The sequence below is a fragment of the Anser brachyrhynchus genome, assembly GCF_964034855.1.
Source record: "Anser brachyrhynchus genome assembly, contig: SCAFFOLD_73, whole genome shotgun sequence".
Classification (NCBI taxonomy): Eukaryota; Metazoa; Chordata; class Aves; order Anseriformes; family Anatidae; genus Anser; species Anser brachyrhynchus.
The window spans coordinates 521,879-543,736 of NW_027664122.1; the positions used below are offsets into that span (position 1 = coordinate 521,879).

General features: G+C 47.2%; 1 long non-coding RNA gene across 1 annotated transcript in view; it reads left to right on the plus strand.

Moving 5' to 3' along the window:
• Positions 1-4,094: 4,094 nt before the first annotated feature.
• Positions 4,095-21,858, plus strand: part of LOC308186238 — a 43,860-nt gene continuing 26,096 nt past the window's right edge. The window contains exon 1 of the long non-coding RNA XR_013943982.1: positions 4,095-4,156. This is a non-coding gene — a long non-coding RNA (uncharacterized lncRNA). The remainder of the gene's footprint in view (positions 4,157-21,858) is intronic.

Consider the following 21,858-nt stretch of genomic DNA (forward strand, 5'->3'; position numbering starts at 1 on the left):
CTATTGGGGGGATTCGGGTTTGTCCAGCTTGGACTAGGATGGTTATGCGGATGCTGTAGGTTGCGGTGAATGCTGTGGCTATAAGGGTTAGGAGTAGGGCTCAAGTATTTAGGTATGATGTGTTTAAGCTTTCGATGATGAGGTCTTTTGAGTAGAATCCGGCTAGGAATGGGGTTCCTATCAGCGCCAGGTTTCCGATGGTTAGGCAGGAAGTAGTGACTGGGAGTATTTTCTGTAGGCCTCCTATCTTTCGGATATCTTGTTCTCCGTTTAGGTTGTGGATGATAGACCCTGAGCATAGGAATAGTATGGCTTTAAAGAAGGCATGGGTTGAGATGTGTAGGAAGGCTAGTTGTGGGAGGTTTAGTCCGATAGTGACTATTATTAGTCCTAGTTGGCTGGATGTTGAGAAAGCAATGATTTTTTTGATGTCATTTTGGGTTAGGGCGCATGTGGCAGCGAATAGGGTTGATAGAGCACCTAGGCATAGGCAGGCAGTTAGGGCTGTCTGGTTGGTGGCTAGCAGGGGGTGCATGCGGATGAGCAGGAAGATTCCGGCTACTACTATGGTACTGGAGTGCAGTAGGGCTGATACTGGGGTGGGGCCTTCTATTGCTGCGGGCAGTCATGGGTGGAGTCCAAATTGGGCGGATTTTCCTGCGGCTGCGAGGATTAATCCTATGAGGGGGAGGATTGGGGTTTGGTGGGGGTGTACGGCTTGTTGGATCTCTCAGGTGTTGAATGTTGAAGCTAGTCATGCTATGCTCAGGATCAGTCCGATGTCTCCGATTCGGTTGTAGATTACGGCTTGTAGGGCGGCGGTGTTGGCATCTGCTCGGCCTTGTCATCAGCCGATGAGAAGGAAGGACATGATTCGTACTCCTTCCCAGCCTACGAATAGGAGGAATATGTTGTTTGCGGTTGTTAGGAGGAGTATGGCGACTAGGAATGTCAGTAGGTAGGTGAAAAATTTTGTTACGTATGGCTCTGAGGCCATGTATCATATGGCGAATTGTAGGATTGATCATGTTACAAATAGGGCGATTGGAAGAAATGTTATTGAGTATTGGTCTATTTTTAGGCTCAGGGGGATTTTAAAGTTTATAATGAATTTTCACTCCCAGTGGCAGGTGACAGATTCTACTCCCGAGTAGATGAATGCGGTTGTAGGGGCTAGGCTAATTAGGAATGCGGTTTTAACAGCGCGGGTGGTGGCTTGTGGGGTGTTTTTAAAGTTTTTAAATAGAAATGGCAGGATGATTGGGGTTAGGAGGATTGTCAGCGTGAGTAGTGTGAGGGAGTTGATTAGTAGTGTGGGGTTCACTACTTTTACTTGGATTTGCACCAAGATGGGTGGTTCCTAAGACCAGTGGATTGCTGTTATCCTTTAAAAGTAAGGGGGCTGAGGTTTTAGGCTCAGATGTAAGAGTTAGCAGCTCTTGTTGGTTAAACCCTCCCCTCGGCAGGTAAGAAGGTTTGAACTTCTATTCTTAGAATCACAGTCTAATGTTTGGTTTAAACTATACTTGCATGAGGGGATTCCGGAGATCAGTTCGGGTTTGAGGATTAGGAGGAATATTGGGATAATGTGGAGTGTTATGAGCAGGTGTTCTCGCGTGGTTGAGTTTTGCATAGATGTGATGTGGGAGGGGATTGAGCCTCGTTGGGTCATTAGTAGTATGAATAAGGTGTAGGAGGCGGTTAGTAGGGTTGCGATTCCTGTTAGGATGATCGTGAAGGCAGATCAGTTGAATAAGGTGATTATAATGGTTAGCTCTGCTATGAGGTTTGTTGTTGGGGGTAAGGCTATGTTTGTTAGATTGGCCAGCAATCATCAGGTAGCTATGAGTGGTAGGAGAGGTTGTAGGCCTCGTGTGAGTAGTAGAATTCGGCTGTGCGTACGTTCATAGTTTGTGTTGGCTAGGCAGAATAGTATGGAGGAAGTTAGTCCATGGGAAATTATTAGCATCATTGCCCCTGAGAATGATCAGTGGGTTTGGATTATTCCTGCGGCGATAACTAGGCCTATGTGGCTAACGGATGAATAAGCGATTAGTGATTTTAGGTCTGTCTGTCGTAGGCAGATTGAGCTAGTCATTAGGGCGCCTCATAGGGCCAGGGTTAGGAAGGGGTAGTGCAGGAGGTTGGACAGTGGGCCCATAAATAGAGTGACTCGTATAATTCCGTATCCTCCTAGCTTTAGTAGTAGGGCGGCGAGGAGTATTGAGCCTGCGATGGGTGCTTCTACGTGGGCTTTTGGCAGTCAGAGGTGTAGGCCGTATAGTGGGGCTTTTACTATGAATGCTATGAGCAGTGCTAGACCTGATAGTATTCCTGTCCATGAGGTGGATAGGGTTGGGTGGGTTAGTTGTAGGGTTGGCAGGTGCAGGGTGCCAATTTTCACGTATAGGTGTATGATTGTGATTAGCAGGGGTAGAGAGCTTACTGGCGTGTAGAATAGCAGGTAGATGCCAGCGCTTAGGCGTTCTGGTTGGTTCCCCCATCGGGTGATTAAGATTAGGGTGGGAATGAGGGTTGCTTCAAATGAGATGTAAAATAGTGCTAGTTCTGTGGTGGAAAAGGCTAGTAGGATGAATGGCTGGACTGCGACTAAGGTTGAGATAAAGATTCGTTTGCGTTGTAGGGGTTCTTGTTGCAGGTGGTTTTGGCTTGCTATGATTATGAGTGGGAGTAGTCAGCAGGATAGTACTAGGAGGGGGGATGAGATTTGGTCAATTCCTGTTCAGTTGGATAAAAATTTGTAGGGGTAGTAGGTTGGGATTAATCACTGTAGGCTTAGGGCAACGATTAGGAGGCTGTATAAGGTGGTGTTAGTCCATAGAAATTTTGGTGGAGACAGCAGGGCTGTTGGAAGAAGTATGATTGTGGGTAGGATGATTTTTAGCATTGCAGGAGGTTTAGGTTGTGTAGATGGTCGGAGCCATGTGTGCGGGTGGAGGCTACTAGGATGGCCAGGCCTGTGCCCGCCTCACACGCTGAGAAGGTTAGCATGAGAATTGGTACCATGGTGAATGAGGAGACTTGGTTTTCGATGGATCATATTGATAGGCCTACGAATATCGATAATATTATGCTTTCAAGGCATAGTAGGGCGGATACTAGGTGGGTTCGGTGGAAGGCTAGTCCTAGTCCGCTGAAAATGAAGGCTGAGTAGAAGCTTAAATGTAGGGGCGACATAAGAAAGTTACAGGGTTGGCTGTAATCTGCTGGGTCGAAACCAGCTATCTTTTTGGTTAGACTAACTTTCTGTTATTCTGCTCATTCTAGGCCCCCTTGAACTCACTCGTAGGCCAGTCCGAGTGTTAGGAGAAGGAGGATCACTACAGTTCAGGTGAGGGTCATTAGGGGGGATTGGAGTTGGACGGCTCATGGCAGGGGGAGTAGGAGGGCGATTTCTAGGTCGAATAGGACGAACAGGATGGCTACTGAGGAAGAATCGGACTGAGAATGGTAATCGAGCAGATCCAAGTGGGTCGAATCCACATTCGTACGGTGAGAGTTTCTCTGAGTCGGGGTTTATTTGGGCGAGTCAGAAGTTTAATGCGGTTAGGGCGGCGCTTAGGATTGATGATAGGGCGAATATGAACATGAGTGCGTTCATTGCTCTCCTCTGGGTTTATACCAGATTCTAGAGATTGGAAGTCAATTGTAATTAATATACTAGAAGAGCAAGATCCTCATCAGTAGATGGTTATGTAGAGGAATAGTCAGATGACGTCTACGAAGTGTCAGTATCAGGCTGCTGCCTCGAATCCGAAGTGGTGGTCTGATGTAAAGTGGAACTTGATCAGTCGGAAGAGGCAGACGGTCAGGAAGGAGGATCCGATGATTACGTGGAGTCCGTGGAATCCAGTGGCAACGAAGAAGGTAGATCCGTAGACGCTATCGGCGATTGAGAATGGGGCTTCGTGGTATTCTATTGCTTGTAGGGCTGTGAAGTAGAATCCCAGGAGGATCGTTAGGGTTAGGGCGTGGATGGCGTGTTTTCGGTTTCCTTCTGTGATGCTGTGATGGGCTCACGTTACTTTAGGGATGTAAATATTATGGCTCATTTGTGGCCATTTTTGTTGAGTGGGGCTATTAGTTGTTTTGTGATTAGGTGAAGGAGTCATGTTTGGATAGTAGAAATGCGGTTGTTGATTCATCGGTTGTTTGGGGACGGGAATAGTAGGGCTGGGAAGAGTAGGGATAGTAGGATTAAGGGGATGCCGAATAGATTGGGGCTGGAAAATTGGTCAAAGAAGCTTAGGTTCATGGTCAGGATCATGGTGTGGGTTTGGTAGTGAGGGAGGTCTTATTTGATGGGGGGTTGGTTGTGGTGAAGGCTAGTAGTTTTGGTTGGATGAGGAGTGCTAGGGTTAATCAGGTTATAATTATGATTGAAAATCATGGTGCGGGGTTAAGCTGTGGCATATCATTAAGGAGGGGGAAGTCCCTCTTTGGCTATCTTAAAAGGCTAGTGCTGTTGCATAGCTTCTTAATGATTAGGATGATGATAGAAGGGACGATCAGGCCTCGAAATGTGGGAGTGGGGTTGATTCTACTACAATGGGTATGTAGCTGTGATTAGCCCCGCAAATTTCTGAGCATTGTCCGTAAAAAATCCCAGGCCGGGTGGTAATGAATGAAGTTTGGTTTAGTCGGCCTGGGATTGCGTCTGTTTTAACTCCGAGCGTTGGGACTGCTCAGGAGTGGAGTACGTCTCCTGCAGTAATGATCACGCGGATGGGGGATTCTATTGGGATAACTACGCGGTGGTCAACTTCTAGCAGTCGGAAGTGGCCGTTGGGTAAGTCTGGGGTGGGCACTATGTAGGAGTCGAAGGATAGGTCTTTGAAGTCTGTGTATTCGTAGCTTCAGTATCATTGGTGGCCGATGGCTTTTAGGGTGAGGTCTGGTTCATCGATTTTGTCCATTATGTAGAGGATTTGTAGGGATGGGAGGGCGAGGAGTACCAGGACGATAGCAGGTAGGATTGTCCAGATCAGCTCTACTTCTTGGGCGTCTACAGCATTGGACGAGAGTTTTTCTGTTAGTATGTGGGCTAAAAGGTAGAGAACTAGGCTGCAGATAGCTAGGGCAACGATTAGGGCGTGGTCGTGGAATTCAACGAGTTCTTCTATGATGGGTGATGAGGCGTCTTGGAATCCTAGTTGGGAGTGGTTGGCCACATGAGATGTACAGGATTTTTACCTGTGATTTAGTCTTGACAAGGCTATGTAATTGGTTTACTAACGTCTCATAAGAAAGAAGCATGAGCGGTGAATGCAGTTGGCTTGAAACCAGCATGTGAGGGTTCGATTCCTTCCTTTCTTGTACTTGGACGAAGGCCGGTTCCTCGAAAGTATGGTATGGGGGAGGGCAGCCGTGGATTCATTCAACGTTTGTGGTAGTTAGTTCTGGTTGTAGGACTTTTCGTTTGGCCGAAAAGGCTTCTCAGATGATGAATATTAGTATGATTACGGCTACTATTGAGATTAGGGAGCCGATGGAGGAAATGGTGTTTCATAGTGTGTAGGCGTCGGGATAGTCCGAGTATCGTCGGGGTATTCCTGCTAGGCCTAGGAAGTGCTGGGGGAAGAACGTTAGGTTTACTCCTGTAAATATTACCCCGAAGTGGGCTTTTGCTCATGTTTGGTGTAGGGTAAACCCAGTGAGTAGTGGGAATCAGTGAGTAAATCCTGCTAGAATGGCAAAGACGGCGCCTATGGATAGGACGTAGTGGAAGTGGGCAACTACGTAGTACGTGTCGTGCAGGGCGATGTCTAGGGAAGAGTTTGCAAGAACGATTCCTGTTAATCCTCCGATGGTAAATAGGAAGATAAATCCTAGAGCTCATAGTATTGGGGGGGGTCTCATTTGATTGTTCCTCCGTGCAGGGTGGCTAGTCAGCTAAATACTTTGATTCCGGTAGGGATGGCAATGATTATAGTGGCTGATGTAAAGTAGGCTCGGGTATCAACGTCTATTCCTACTGTAAACATGTGGTGAGCTCAGACGATGAATCCTAGGAAGCCGATGGATAGTATGGCTCAGACTATTCCCATGTAGCCGAAGGGCTCCTTTTTGCCTGAGTAGTACGTGACTACGTGTGAGATGATTCCGAACCCCGGTAGGATCAGAATATAGACTTCTGGGTGTCCGAAGAATCAGAATAGGTGTTGGTCTAGGATTGGGTCTCCTCCTCCAGCGGGGTCGAAGAATGTGGTGTTTAGGTTTCGATCAGTTAGTAATATTGTAATACCGGCGGCGAGTACGGGGAGTGATAGAAGGAGTAGGATGGCGGTAATTAGTACGGATCAGACAAATAGTGGGGTTTGGTATTGTGAGAGTGCGGGGGGTTTTATGTTGATGGCTGTGGTGATAAAGTTGATGGCCCCAAGGATGGAGGAGATACCGGCTAAGTGGAGTGAGAAGATAGCCAGGTCTACTGAAGCTCCGGCGTGGGCAAGGTCACCTGCTAGGGGAGGGTAGACAGTTCAGCCTGTGCCGGCGCCAGCTTCTACAGTGGATGAGGCTAGTAGGAGGAGGAATGATGGGGGGAGGAGTCAAAAGCTTATGTTGTTTATTCGCGGGAATGCTATGTCGGGGGCACCGATTATGAGGGGGACTAATCAGTTGCCGAATCCTCCGATCATGATGGGTATGACTATAAAGAAGATTATTACAAAGGCGTGAGCGGTAACGATTACATTGTAAATTTGGTCGTCGCCTAGGAGAGTTCCTGGTTGTCCTAGTTCTGCGCGGATTAATAGGCTGAGTGCGGTGCCGACTATTCCTGCTCATGCCCCGAAGATGAGGTACAGGGTGCCAATATCCTTATGGTTAGTGGAAAATAGTCATCGGTTGATGAAGGTGACGGGTAAGATGGCTGAGTGTTGAAGCGTTAGGCTGTAGTCCTTTTTACAGAGGTTTAATTCCTCTTCTTATCGGCTCTGTAGTGAAATTCATGTTGAGTTGCAAGCTCATCGATGCGCACTAGGGTGCGTCAGGGTCTTTGTAGGCAGAAGCCAATTGGTTTAGGCATTTAGCTGTTAACTAGAGTTTTGTGGGATCGAAGCCCATCTGTCTAGGGAGGCTTTAGCTTAATTAAAGCGTCTGACTTGCATTCAGAAGATACAGGTTAATATTCTGTAAGTCTTAATGTGCAGAAACTAAGAGGGTTTAACTCTTATTTAAGGCTTTGAAGGCCTTCGGTTTGGGGTGTTATCCTAAGTTTCTAGACAATGGCATGTATTATTGGGGACAGGGGAAGTAAGAGGATTGATAGTGAGGCAAGGACCGCAGTAGGTGTGCTTGGGGCTTTGCTAGTGTATCATTGTTTTATGTGGTTAGAGGAGTTGGGGGGAAGGGTAATTGTTGAGTGGTATGCGAGGCGTAGGTAGAAGAAGAGGCTGAGCAGTGATAGCATGGCAATTGCCATGGCTGCTGGTGTTATTTCCTGTTTAGTTAGTTCTTGGATGATAAGTCACTTTGGTATAAAGCCTGTTAATGGGGGGAGGCCTGCTAGGGATAAAAGTACTAGTATTAGGGTGGCGTTTAGCACTGGGGTTTTTGTTCATGAGGTTGTGATCATGGATAGGTTAAGGGCTTTGATTTTGTTAAGGGCTAGGAATACGGCTGATGTTATGATTGTGTATAGGTAGAAGGTAAGTAAGGCCAATTTGGGGCTGTAAACTAGGATGATGGCGATTCAGCCTAAGTGGGAGATGGACGAGAAGGCTAGGATTTTGCGTGTTTGTGTTTGGTTCAGTCCTATTCAGCCTCCTAGTGCTGTTGAGGCTAGGGCCATGGCGGTGAGTAGAGCTGGGTCGAGGGATTTGGATGTTAGTAGGAGCAGGGTTAGTGGGGGGAATTTTATGAGGGTCGAGAGTAGCAGGGCTGTTATTAGTGGCGATCCTTGTAGTACTTCTGGGAATCAGAAGTGAAATGGCACTAGGCCCAGTTTAATAGCGATTGCTGCTGTCAGTAGTAGACAGGAGGTTGGGTGGTTTATTTGTGTGATGTCTCATTGGCCGGTGACTCAGGCATTGGTTATGCTAGAGAATAGGACCAGGGCGGAAGCAGCTGCTTGGGTTAGGAAGTATTTCGTTGCGGCTTCTACTGCTCGTGGGTGGTGGGATTTGGCAATTAGGGGAATGATGGCTAGTGCGTTGATCTCCAGTCCTGTCCAGGCCAGAACTCAGTGGTTGCTGGAAATTGTGATGGTGGTGCCCAAGATGAGGCTGAAGGTTATGATTGGGGTCGCGTAAGGGTTCATTAGTAGAGGAGGGGGTTAAACCATCATTTTCGGGGTATGGGCCCGATAGCTTGATTAGCTGACTCTACTAGAAAATAATATAAGGGAAGTATGGAGAATTTTGATTTCTCTTGTGTGGGTTCAATTCCTACTTTTCTAAGGTCAACAGGAAATGAGAGGGCTGTTATACCTCTATGTTCACTTTATCATAGTGACCCTTTGTAGTTCAGGCACATTTCCTTATGTAAGGAGGTAGGCCTGCATAGCAGATAGGTATGCTGATGTGTCAGAGGCACAGAGCTAGTGTGAGGGGTAGGAAGTTTTTTCATAGTAGGTGCATTAGTTGGTCATATCGGAATCGTGGGTATGAAGCTCGGACCCATAAGAAACCAGAAGATAGTAGGAGGACTTTTGTGGCTAGGATGACGGGGAATAGTTCTGTGGGTGGCCCTAGGGCGCTTGGGTTTAGGAATATGATGGCTGTAAGTGTATTTATTAGCATAATGTTCGCATATTCAGCTAGGAAGAATAAGGCGAAGGGTCCTGCGGCGTATTCAACGTTAAACCCTGAGACTAGCTCAGATTCACCCTCTGTGAGATCAAAAGGAGCTCGGTTTGTCTCTGCTAGGGTGGATACGTATCATATTATTGCTAGGGGTCATGAGGAGAAAATGAAGTATAGAGGCTCCTGTGCGATGGCAAAGGAGCTGAGTGTGTAGCTTCCGCTTAGTATGATTATTGATAGCAGGATTATGGCCAGTGTCACTTCGTATGAAATGGTCTGTGCTACTGCCCGTAGGGCTCCGATTAGTGCGTATTTTGAGTTCGAGGCTCAGCCTGATCATAGGACTGAGTAGACGGCTAGGCTTGACATGGCTATTAGGAAGAGAACTCCGAGGTTTAGATCTGCTAGGGGAAATGGGAGTGGTAGTGGTGCTCAAGTGGTGAGGGCTAGGACAAGGGCTAGTATTGGTATCAGAATGAATAGAAGTGGGGAAGAGGTAGAGGGTCGGATGGGCTCTTTGGTAAATAGTTTCAGTCCGTCCGCAAATGGTTGAAGTAGGCCAAAAGGCCCGACAACGTTAGGGCCTTTGCGGGATTGTATGTAGCTTAGGATTTTCCGTTCTACTAGGGTTAGGAAGGCTACGGCAATCAGGATTGGGATGATGTATAGGAGGGATATAACGAGGCAGCTTAGTGTTGTTATTTGAATCATGGGTGAAGCTAGGGAGAGGATTTGAACCTCTGGGGAAAGGGCTTAAGCCTTCTGCACTTGCCGGGCTCTGCCACTCTAGCTGGTCCTTTTCTAGGATTGAAAGTGGTGGGGGAAGGCCCTCTTCACGGTTTAGTTGGTTTCACTGCTTAGAGGGGGGGGGCGTGCTTGTGGTATTGGCCCCACTTTCCCGGTCCTTTCGTACTGGGGAGAGTGTGTCATAGATAGAAACCGACCTGGATTGCTCCGGTCTGAACTCAGATCACGTAGGACTGTTAATCGTTGAACAAACGAACCCTTAATAGCGGCTGCACCATTAGGATGTCCTGATCCAACATCGAGGTCGTAAACCCCCCTGTCGATATGGGCTCTTGAGGGGGATTGCGCTGTTATCCCTGGGGTAGCTTGGTCCATTAATCAATTATATTGGGTCTGGTCACTGTTAGCACTTTGAGGGGTAGCTCTAGGTAAAGAGGTATGGTCTTGTTTTTGGAGGATTTGTTCTCCTCCAAGGTCGCCCCAACCGAAAAATATCGACCAGGCTCTGCGATGGTAGTGGCCCCAGTGGGGTTGATTGAGGATTCGCGGTGGTCGTTGATTTTTAAGTTCCACAGGGTCTTCTCGTCTTATGTTCACATCCCCGCTTTTGCACGGGGAGATCAATTTCACTGATTATCTGTGAGAGACAGTTAAGACCTCGTTTAGCCATTCATACAAGTCTCGATTTATGGGACAATTGATTGCGCTACCTTTGCACGGTTAGGATACCGCGGCCGTTAAACCTAAGTCACCGGGCAGGCATCACCTTCAATACTTGTTTAATTTGCTGAAGGCTATGTTTTTGGTAAACAGTCGGGCCTTATTAATTTGCCGAGTTCCTTTCACAGATTTTAATCGCTCTTATAGGCGCTCCTGAGTCGGGTTAACAGGGTTAGTTAATACGTGGTCTTGTAGGGGTTTTTGTATCTGTCTAGGTCTGTTAATAATGTTTCTATGTAAGCTTGCGCCGTTAGAGGGGTGTGGCCCTGAGTTACTTATTTTAGCATTAATTCTCCTATATTCATAGGTTGACCTGTTTGTGATAAGGGAATCATCTTATTTTGGTATTTTTAGGTGGTGGAGCTTTGACGCACTCTTTTTTGATGGCTGCTTTAGGGCCCACGGTAGGATCAGTAGTAAGAATTATCCGCTAGTCGAGGTTGTGTCCTTTTTTAATGGAGCTGTCCCTCCATTAAATAGCTCTTAATCATCTCATTAGGGTTCAGGATGTCCGGTAGGGAGGATTAAGGGGGAACTTAGATTCGTTTCACAGGTAACCAGCTATCACCCAGCTCGGTTGGCTTTTCACCTCTACTGACAAGTCATCCCACTCTTTTGCAACAGAGACGGGTTCGCTCTCTTTAACTGCTTGAAAGTAGCTCGCTTGGGTTTCGGGGGGGCAAACTTTAGTTCACTTTGCTTGGTTGTTCTCGCTAAACCATGATGCAAAAGGTACAAGGGTTGATCTTTGCTGTCTGTCGCTTTGATTGTTTCACTGCTATTTCATCTTTCCCTTACGGTACTGGGGTCTCTATCGCGTCTAAGTGTCTTTTCTATCGCCTATACTAAGACTGTAAAATGCTTTAGTTTAATTAGTTTAGTAAATTCTTTAGTTTTGGTGTACTATTTGTGTGGTTGAGCTAGAGGGGGGGCTTCAAGACGATCCGGTCTAGTAGATATCTTTCAGGTGTAAGCTGAGTGCTTTGGTGTTATAGCTACGTCTTGATATTCTAAGTACACCTTCCGGTACACTTACCTTGTTACGACTTACCTCATCTTCAGCGTATTTATGGTATTAGTTATGTGGGATGTGGCTTTTGAGGAGGGTGACGGGCGGTATGTACGTGCCCCAGGGCCGGCTTAAAGTAGGCTCTATTGTCCCACTTTACTGCTAAATCCGCCTTCCAGAAGTGGTTTCACGCTTCTTTCCGTGTGCCCTATGAATAGGGAATGTAGCCCATTTCTTCCACTCCATAGGCTATACCTTGACCTGTCTTATTAGCGGGGTGCTATTGTGTCCACTGTTGTGCTCTCATTCGAGGTGGGCTGGCGACGGCGGTATGTAGGCTGTGTTGGCAAGGGGTGGTTGGGTTAATCGGGGATTATCGATTGTAGAACAGGCTCCTCTAGGTGGGTTTGGGGCACCGCCAAGTCCTTAGAGTTTTAAGCGTTTGTGCTCGTAGTTCTCTGGCGGATACTTCGGTAAAGTAAGTATCAAGATTTAGGGCCAGGCATAGTGGGGTATCTAATCCCAGTTTGGGCCCTGGCTTTCGTGGGTTTAAATCAGTCGTTAGTTCCTAAGATCATCTTAATGGTGTGTTTAGGTGCATCTTGGGCTTATGACAGCTCAGTTGCATTTTGATCTTAGTTAGCTAGGATAGGCATTTTACCACTCTTTACGCCGTGTCAATAGGACGGTTGATTTGGGTTTCTTGTATGACCGCGGTGGCTGGCACAAGATTTACCAACCCTTGAAGTTAGGCTGTTGCTATAACTAAGTCAAGTTTGCACTCATTGCTTAATGTTAATTACTGCTGAATACCCGTGGGGGCGTGGCTTAGCGAGGCGTCTTGGGCTACTACTTGGGTGTGCCTGATACCCGCTCCTCAAGGCCTGTATGGGGGTAGGTGGTCGAGGGCGTTTACACTGGGGCGCGGATACTTGCATGTATATATTTAGCAAAAACCAACCGTAAGGTTAGGACTAAGTCTTTTGTCCGCAGGCATGTTTTATGCCATCTTGGCAACTTCAGTGCCATGCTTTGTGTTAAGCTATGTGGACGGGGGTGTGGTTAGCTGATAGTTGAGTGGTGAGTGAGAGTGAAGTATATGAAATTATTGCTTGTGTTTACTATTTTTAGTACTGGAGTTTCTCTAATAAGTTTAAGTTATTTTGTATGTGTTTGTGTGTATATGTACATCGTTCCGATGATGTCATGGAAGGGATGATTAATGGAGTTTTAGAGGTAGTTTGCTGGGATTGGGCGATGAAGGTTTATGCTACATGGTGGTTAGCGAAAGTTTACTGGTTTAGTTTGTGAAGCGCAGGGGTTGCGCTTAATGATTTGTTGTTTTGTGCTATGTCCAACGAGCATTCATCCAATAGCCCCATTTAACCCGGAGGGTGGAGGTAACATTAACTGAATGTGGTCAAAGTGCATCAGTGTCAGGATGATTCCCCATATACGCCAACCGTCTCATCGAGGGACCCTTGAAATATAGGATAGGCCGTGAGGCAGGTGTGTCCAGGCTTAGATTGTGGGACCCCCGAGATCACTGGGAATAGCCACCTGTGAGGTAACCCCGGAAAAAATAAGAGGAACCAGAGGCGCCAAAAAGCTGGAACATGCCGCGATTACGCATTGAGAAGGTGAAAGTACTCACAGATGCCACTTTGAAGGGCAAGGAGGGGTGAGTGAACCCAATGGATGGCCCTGACCGAGGAACCAGAGGCGCAAAAATGTGAGGAGGGCGAGGGGTTTAGGGGGAACGTATGGGCCTGAAGCTAGTCATACCGGACATTATGTGCAACGGGTTGCTGATTTCACGTGAGGAGTACGATTAATAAATCCGTCTGATACGAACTGCATGAGATATGTGGTGGAGAGTTGTTGTTGGAGCATGTCCTGTGAGCATTCATTAAAATGGGGTCTTGTTATGCGCTTGAGTGGAGTTGTATTGGGTGTTGTGCGGTATGGTCCTAGAACATTCATGCCGGGTGGTTTGGTAGGAGTGTGTTTAAGGGTTTAATGGCCGTGTACATGTATGGGTTTAGCACCTGCTTATAAGATAGTCCGTATATAATGTATATTACTGGTACTATAGTATGTATGTATATGGGGTATATAAATTTATGCACGAATATGCATAACCAAATACCCCCGCCTCGGGGGGGGAGGGGGGGGGGGGTTAAGCATAATGGCATAGATGGGGTAGAATTATTGGGGGCTTGCGGTTAGTTCCTGTAGTTGAGAACAATGGCGGCTTTTCGAGCCGCAGGCCTCGGGTAGTGTCCGGGCAGGAATAATGACTTATTTTATGTTTTTTTTAGGGATTTGCTTTGCGGTGGGTGTTTTGGGTGTGGCGTCGAATCCTTCGCCGTATTATGGGGTTGTTGGTTTGGTGTTAGCGTCTGTGGCGGGGTGCGGGTGGTTGCTGGGCCTTGGGGTTTCGTTCGTGGCTTTAGTGCTGTTTATGGTGTATTTGGGGGGTATGCTGGTGGTGTTTGTTTATTCAGTAGCTTTAGCAGCGGAGCCTTTCCCTGGGGCTTGGGGGGATTGACGGGTGATTGGATGTGCAGTAGCGTTTGTGGCAATTGTTTTTGGGGGGTTGGTGTTTGGGGGGTTTATGGGGGCTTGGAAGTTCGGGGTTTCTACTGTGAATAATGTTGGGGTGTTTGTTGTTCGGTCGGATTTTAGTGGAGTTTCCATGTTTTATTCACATGGGGCAGGGATGTTTTTAGTGGCGGGTTGGGGGCTGTTGTTGACTTTGTTTGTTGTATTGGAGCTTGTGCGGGGGTTGTCGCGGGGTGCTATTCGGGCGGTTTAGGGGTTAGGGTCAGAGAATAGTTTATTGAAAATGCCAGCTTTGGGAGCTGGAGATAAAGGTTTGAGTCCTTTTTTTCTGAGTTTGGGGTACTCTAAGAAGTGGTAAGTCTTCAATCTTTGGTTTACAAGACCAATGTTTTTATAAACTATTAGAGTATTTAGCAGTTGAGTATTTTGTTTTCTAGGGCGCTTGCGGCGGGGAGGAGAAATAGGAGGATAGTGAAGTAGGCGATTGAAGCGAGTTGGCCGATGATGATGAATGGGTGTTCGACGGGTTGGCTTCCTACTCATGTTAGGACGAGGAGGTCGGCGACTAGTACTCAGAATAGGAGCTGGGAGAGTGGTCGGAATGTTATTGCTCGTTGTTTTGATTTGTGCAGGAATGGGATTAGGAATAGGATCAGTACGGAGGCGGCCAGTGCTAATACGCCTCCTAGTTTATTTGGGATTGAACGTAGGATGGCGTAGGCGAATAGGAAGTATCATTCTGGCTTGATGTGTGGTGGGGTTACTAGTGGGTTTGCTGGGGTGAAGTTTTCTGGGTCTCCCAGGAGGTTAACCGCTCATGCTTCTTTCTTATGAGACGTTAGTAAACCAATTACATAGCCTTGTCAAGACTAAATCACAGGTAAAAATCCTGTACATCTCATGTGGCCAACCACTCCCAACTAGGATTCCAAGACGCCTCATCACCCATCATAGAAGAACTCGTTGAATTCCACGACCACGCCCTAATCGTTGCCCTAGCTATCTGCAGCCTAGTTCTCTACCTTTTAGCCCACATACTAACAGAAAAACTCTCGTCCAATGCTGTAGACGCCCAAGAAGTAGAGCTGATCTGGACAATCCTACCTGCTATCGTCCTGGTACTCCTCGCCCTCCCATCCCTACAAATCCTCTACATAATGGACAAAATCGATGAACCAGACCTCACCCTAAAAGCCATCGGCCACCAATGATACTGAAGCTACGAATACACAGACTTCAAAGACCTATCCTTCGACTCCTACATAGTGCCCACCCCAGACTTACCCAACGGCCACTTCCGACTGCTAGAAGTTGACCACCGCGTAGTTATCCCAATAGAATCCCCCATCCGCGTGATCATTACTGCAGGAGACGTACTCCACTCCTGAGCAGTCCCAACGCTCGGAGTTAAAACAGACGCAATCCCAGGCCGACTAAACCAAACTTCATTCATTACCACCCGGCCTGGGAATTTTACGGACAATGCTCAGAAATTTGCGGGGCTAATCACAGCTACATACCCATTGTAGTAGAATCAACCCCACTCCCACATTTCGAGGCCTGATCGTCCCTTCTATCATCATCCTAATCATTAAGAAGCTATGCAACAGCACTAGCCTTTTAAGCTAGCCAAAGAGGGACTTCCCCCTCCTTAATGATATGCCACAGCTTAACCCCGCACCATGATTTTCAATCATAATTATAACCTGATTAACCCTAGCACTCCTCATCCAACCAAAACTACTAGCCTTCACCACAACCAACCCCCCATCAAATAAGACCTCCCTCACTACCAAACCCACACCATGATCCTGACCATGAACCTAAGCTTCTGTGACCAATTTTCCAGCCCCAATCTATTTGGCATCCCCTTAATCCTACTATCCCTACTCTTCCCAGCCCTACTATTCCCGTCCCCAAACAACCGATGAATCAACAACCGCCTTTCTACTATCCAAACATGACTCCTTCACCTAATCACAAAACAACTAATAGTCCCACTCAACAAAAATGGCCACAAATGAGCCATAATATTTACATCCCTAATAATCATACTTCTTACAATCAACCTTCTAGGCCTCCTTCCATATACATTCACCCCAACCACCCAACTATCTATGAACATAGCCCTAGCCTTCCCACTATGGCTCGCCACACTACTAACAGGCCTACGAAACCAACCATCAGCCTCTTTAGCCCACCTATTACCCGAAGGTACCCCTACACCCCTAATCCCCGCACTAATCCTGATCGAAACAACCAGCCTACTAATCCGCCCCCTAGCCCTCGGAGTCCGCCTTACAGCCAACCTTACAGCAGGACACTTACTCATCCAACTCGTCTCTACAGCCTCCATTGCATTAATACCCACCCTTCCTGCAGTATCCATCCTAACAATAATCATCCTACTACTCCTAACCATCCTAGAAGTAGCAGTAGCCATAATCCAGGCCTACGTCTTCGTGCTCCTTCTAAGCCTATACTTACAAGAAAACATCTAATGGCACACCAAGCACACTCATACCACATAGTTGACCCAAGCCCTTGACCAATCTTCGGGGCAGCCGCCGCCCTACTCACAACCTCAGGATTAATCATGTGATTCCACTACAACTCATCCATACTACTAACCCTAGGCCTCATCTCAATACTCCTAGTAATACTCCAATGATGACGAGACATTGTACGAGAAAGCACCTTCCAAGGCCATCACACTCCCACAGTCCAAAAAGGCCTACGATACGGCATAATCCTTTTCATCACATCCGAAGCATTCTTCTTCTTAGGGTTCTTCTGAGCGTTCTTCCACTCGAGCCTGGCCCCAACCCCAGAACTAGGAGGCCAATGACCCCCAACAGGAATTAAACCACTCAACCCGATAGAAGTCCCCCTACTAAACACAGCCATCCTACTAGCCTCAGGCGTTACCGTAACGTGAGCCCATCACAGCATCACAGAAGGAAACCGAAAACACGCCATCCACGCCCTAACCCTAACGATCCTCCTGGGATTCTACTTCACAGCCCTACAAGCAATAGAATACCACGAAGCCCCATTCTCAATCGCCGATAGCGTCTACGGATCTACCTTCTTCGTTGCCACTGGATTCCACGGACTCCACGTAATCATCGGATCCTCCTTCCTGACCGTCTGCCTCTTCCGACTGATCAAGTTCCACTTTACATCAGACCACCACTTCGGATTCGAGGCAGCAGCCTGATACTGACACTTCGTAGACGTCATCTGACTATTCCTCTACATAACCATCTACTGATGAGGATCTTGCTCTTCTAGTATATTAATTACAATTGACTTCCAATCTCTAGAATCTGGTATAAACCCAGAGGAGAGCAATGAACGCACTCATGTTCATATTCGCCCTATCATCAATCCTAAGCGCCGCCCTAACCGCATTAAACTTCTGACTCGCCCAAATAAACCCCGACTCAGAGAAACTCTCACCGTACGAATGTGGATTCGACCCACTTGGATCTGCTCGATTACCATTCTCAGTCCGATTCTTCCTCAGTAGCCATCCTGTTCGTCCTATTCGACCTAGAAATCGCCCTCCTACTCCCCCTGCCATGAGCCGTCCAACTCCAATCCCCCCTAATGACCCTCACCTGAACTGTAGTGATCCTCCTTCTCCTAACACTCGGACTGGCCTACGAGTGAATTCAAGGGGGCCTAGAATGAGCAGAATAACAGAAAGTTAGTCTAACCAAAAAGATAGCTGGTTTCGACCCAGCAGATTACAGCCAACCCTGTAACTTTTTTATGTCGCCCCTACATTTAAGCTTCTACTCAGCCTTCATTTTCAGCGGACTAGGACTAGCCTTCCACCGAACCCACCTAGTATCCGCCCTACTATGCCTTGAAAGCATAATATTATCGATATTCGTAGGCCTATCAATATGATCCATCGAAAACCAAGTCTCCTCATTCACCATGGTACCAATTCTCATGCTAACCTTCTCAGCGTGTGAGGCGGGCACAGGCCTGGCCATCCTAGTAGCCTCCACCCGCACACATGGCTCCGACCATCTACACAACCTAAACCTCCTGCAATGCTAAAAATCATCCTACCCACAATCATACTTCTTCCAACAGCCCTGCTGTCTCCACCAAAATTTCTATGGACTAACACCACCTTATACAGCCTCCTAATCGCTGCCCTAAGCCTACAGTGATTAATCCCAACCTACTACCCCTACAAATTTTTATCCAACTGAACAGGAATTGACCAAATCTCATCCCCCCTCCTAGTACTATCCTGCTGACTACTCCCACTCATAATCATAGCAAGCCAAAACCACCTGCAACAAGAACCCCTACAACGCAAACGAATCTTTATCTCAACCTTAGTCGCAGTCCAGCCATTCATCCTACTAGCCTTTTCCACCACAGAACTAGCACTATTTTACATCTCATTTGAAGCAACCCTCATTCCCACCCTAATCTTAATCACCCGATGGGGGAACCAACCAGAACGCCTAAGCGCTGGCATCTACCTGCTATTCTACACGCCAGTAAGCTCTCTACCCCTGCTAATCACAATCATACACCTATACGTGAAAATTGGCACCCTGCACCTGCCAACCCTACAACTAACCCACCCAACCCTATCCACCTCATGGACAGGAATACTATCAGGTCTAGCACTGCTCATAGCATTCATAGTAAAAGCCCCACTATACGGCCTACACCTCTGACTGCCAAAAGCCCACGTAGAAGCACCCATCGCAGGCTCAATACTCCTCGCCGCCCTACTACTAAAGCTAGGAGGATACGGAATTATACGAGTCACTCTATTTATGGGCCCACTGTCCAACCTCCTGCACTACCCCTTCCTAACCCTGGCCCTATGAGGCGCCCTAATGACTAGCTCAATCTGCCTACGACAGACAGACCTAAAATCACTAATCGCTTATTCATCCGTTAGCCACATAGGCCTAGTTATCGCCGCAGGAATAATCCAAACCCACTGATCATTCTCAGGGGCAATGATGCTAATAATTTCCCATGGACTAACTTCCTCCATACTATTCTGCCTAGCCAACACAAACTATGAACGTACGCACAGCCGAATTCTACTACTCACACGAGGCCTACAACCTCTCCTACCACTCATAGCTACCTGATGATTGCTGGCCAATCTAACAAACATAGCCTTACCCCCAACAACAAACCTCATAGCAGAGCTAACCATTATAATCACCTTATTCAACTGATCTGCCTTCACGATCATCCTAACAGGAATCGCAACCCTACTAACCGCCTCCTACACCTTATTCATACTACTAATGACCCAACGAGGCTCAATCCCCTCCCACATCACATCTATGCAAAACTCAACCACGCGAGAACACCTGCTCATAACACTCCACATTATCCCAATATTCCTCCTAATCCTCAAACCCGAACTGATCTCCGGAATCCCCTCATGCAAGTATAGTTTAAACCAAACATTAGACTGTGATTCTAAGAATAGAAGTTCAAACCTTCTTACCTGCCGAGGGGAGGGTTTAACCAACAAGAGCTGCTAACTCTTACATCTGAGCCTAAAACCTCAGCCCCCTTACTTTTAAAGGATAACAGCAATCCACTGGTCTTAGGAACCACCCATCTTGGTGCAAATCCAAGTAAAAGTAGTGAACCCCACACTACTAATCAACTCCCTCACACTACTCACGCTGACAATCCTCCTAACCCCAATCATCCTGCCATTTCTATTTAAAAACTTTAAAAACACCCCACAAGCCACCACCCGCGCTGTTAAAACCGCATTCCTAATTAGCCTAGCCCCTACAACCGCATTCATCTACTCGGGAGTAGAATCTGTCACCTGCCACTGGGAGTGAAAATTCATTATAAACTTTAAAATCCCCCTGAGCCTAAAAATAGACCAATACTCAATAACATTTCTTCCAATCGCCCTATTTGTAACATGATCAATCCTACAATTCGCCATATGATACATGGCCTCAGAGCCATACGTAACAAAATTTTTCACCTACCTACTGACATTCCTAGTCGCCATACTCCTCCTAACAACCGCAAACAACATATTCCTCCTATTCGTAGGCTGGGAAGGAGTACGAATCATGTCCTTCCTTCTCATCGGCTGATGACAAGGCCGAGCAGATGCCAACACCGCCGCCCTACAAGCCGTAATCTACAACCGAATCGGAGACATCGGACTGATCCTGAGCATAGCATGACTAGCTTCAACATTCAACACCTGAGAGATCCAACAAGCCGTACACCCCCACCAAACCCCAATCCTCCCCCTCATAGGATTAATCCTCGCAGCCGCAGGAAAATCCGCCCAATTTGGACTCCACCCATGACTGCCCGCAGCAATAGAAGGCCCCACCCCAGTATCAGCCCTACTGCACTCCAGTACCATAGTAGTAGCCGGAATCTTCCTGCTCATCCGCATGCACCCCCTGCTAGCCACCAACCAGACAGCCCTAACTGCCTGCCTATGCCTAGGTGCTCTATCAACCCTATTCGCTGCCACATGCGCCCTAACCCAAAATGACATCAAAAAAATCATTGCTTTCTCAACATCCAGCCAACTAGGACTAATAATAGTCACTATCGGACTAAACCTCCCACAACTAGCCTTCCTACACATCTCAACCCATGCCTTCTTTAAAGCCATACTATTCCTATGCTCAGGGTCTATCATCCACAACCTAAACGGAGAACAAGATATCCGAAAGATAGGAGGCCTACAGAAAATACTCCCAGTCACTACTTCCTGCCTAACCATCGGAAACCTGGCGCTGATAGGAACCCCATTCCTAGCCGGATTCTACTCAAAAGACCTCATCATCGAAAGCTTAAACACATCATACCTAAATACTTGAGCCCTACTCCTAACCCTTATAGCCACAGCATTCACCGCAACCTACAGCATCCGCATAACCATCCTAGTCCAAGCTGGACAAACCCGAATCCCCCCAATAGTATCAATAAACGAAAACAACCCACTAATCACCGCCCCCCTAACCCGACTCGCCCTAGGCAGCATTACAGCAGGAATAATCATTACCTCTTTCATCACACCAACCAAAACCCCCCCAATAACCATACCCCTTATCACCAAAACCGCTGCCATCCTCATAACAATCCTAGGAATCATCCTAGGCCCCTCATGTACAGGGCCACACCCCTCTAACGGCGCAAGCTTACATAGAAACATTATTAACAGACCTAGACAGATACAAAAACCCCTACAAGACCACGTATTAACTAACCCTGTTAACCCGACTCAGGAGCGCCTATAAGAGCGATTAAAATCTGTGAAAGGAACTCGGCAAATTAATAAGGCCCGACTGTTTACCAAAAACATAACCTTCAGCAAATTAAACAAGTATTGAAGGTGATGCCTGCCCGGTGACTTAGGTTTAACGGCCGCGGTATCCTAACCGTGCAAAGATAGCGCAATCAATTGTCCCATAAATCGAGACTTGTATGAATGGCTAAACGAGGTCTTAACTGTCTCTCACAGATAATCAGTGAAATTGATCTCCCCGTGCAAAAGCGGGGATGTGAACATAAGACGAGAAGACCCTGTGGAACTTAAAAATCAACGACCACCGCGAATCCTCAATCAACCCCACTGGGGCCACTACCATCGCAGAGCCTGGTCGATATTTTTCGGTTGGGGCGACCTTGGAGGAGAACAAATCCTCCAAAAACAAGACCATACCTCTTTACCTAGAGCTACCCCTCAAAGTGCTAACAGTGACCAGACCCAATATAATTGATTAATGGACCAAGCTACCCCAGGGATAACAGCGCAATCCCCCTCAAGAGCCCATATCGACAGGGGGGTTTACGACCTCGATGTTGGATCAGGACATCCTAATGGTGCAGCCACTATTAAGGGTTCGTTTGTTCAACGATTAACAGTCCTACGTGATCTGAGTTCAGACCGGAGCAATCCAGGTCAGTTTCTATCTATGACACACTCTCCCCAGTACGAAAGGACCGGGAAAGTGGGGCCAATACCACAAGCACGCCCCCCCCCTCTAAGCAGTG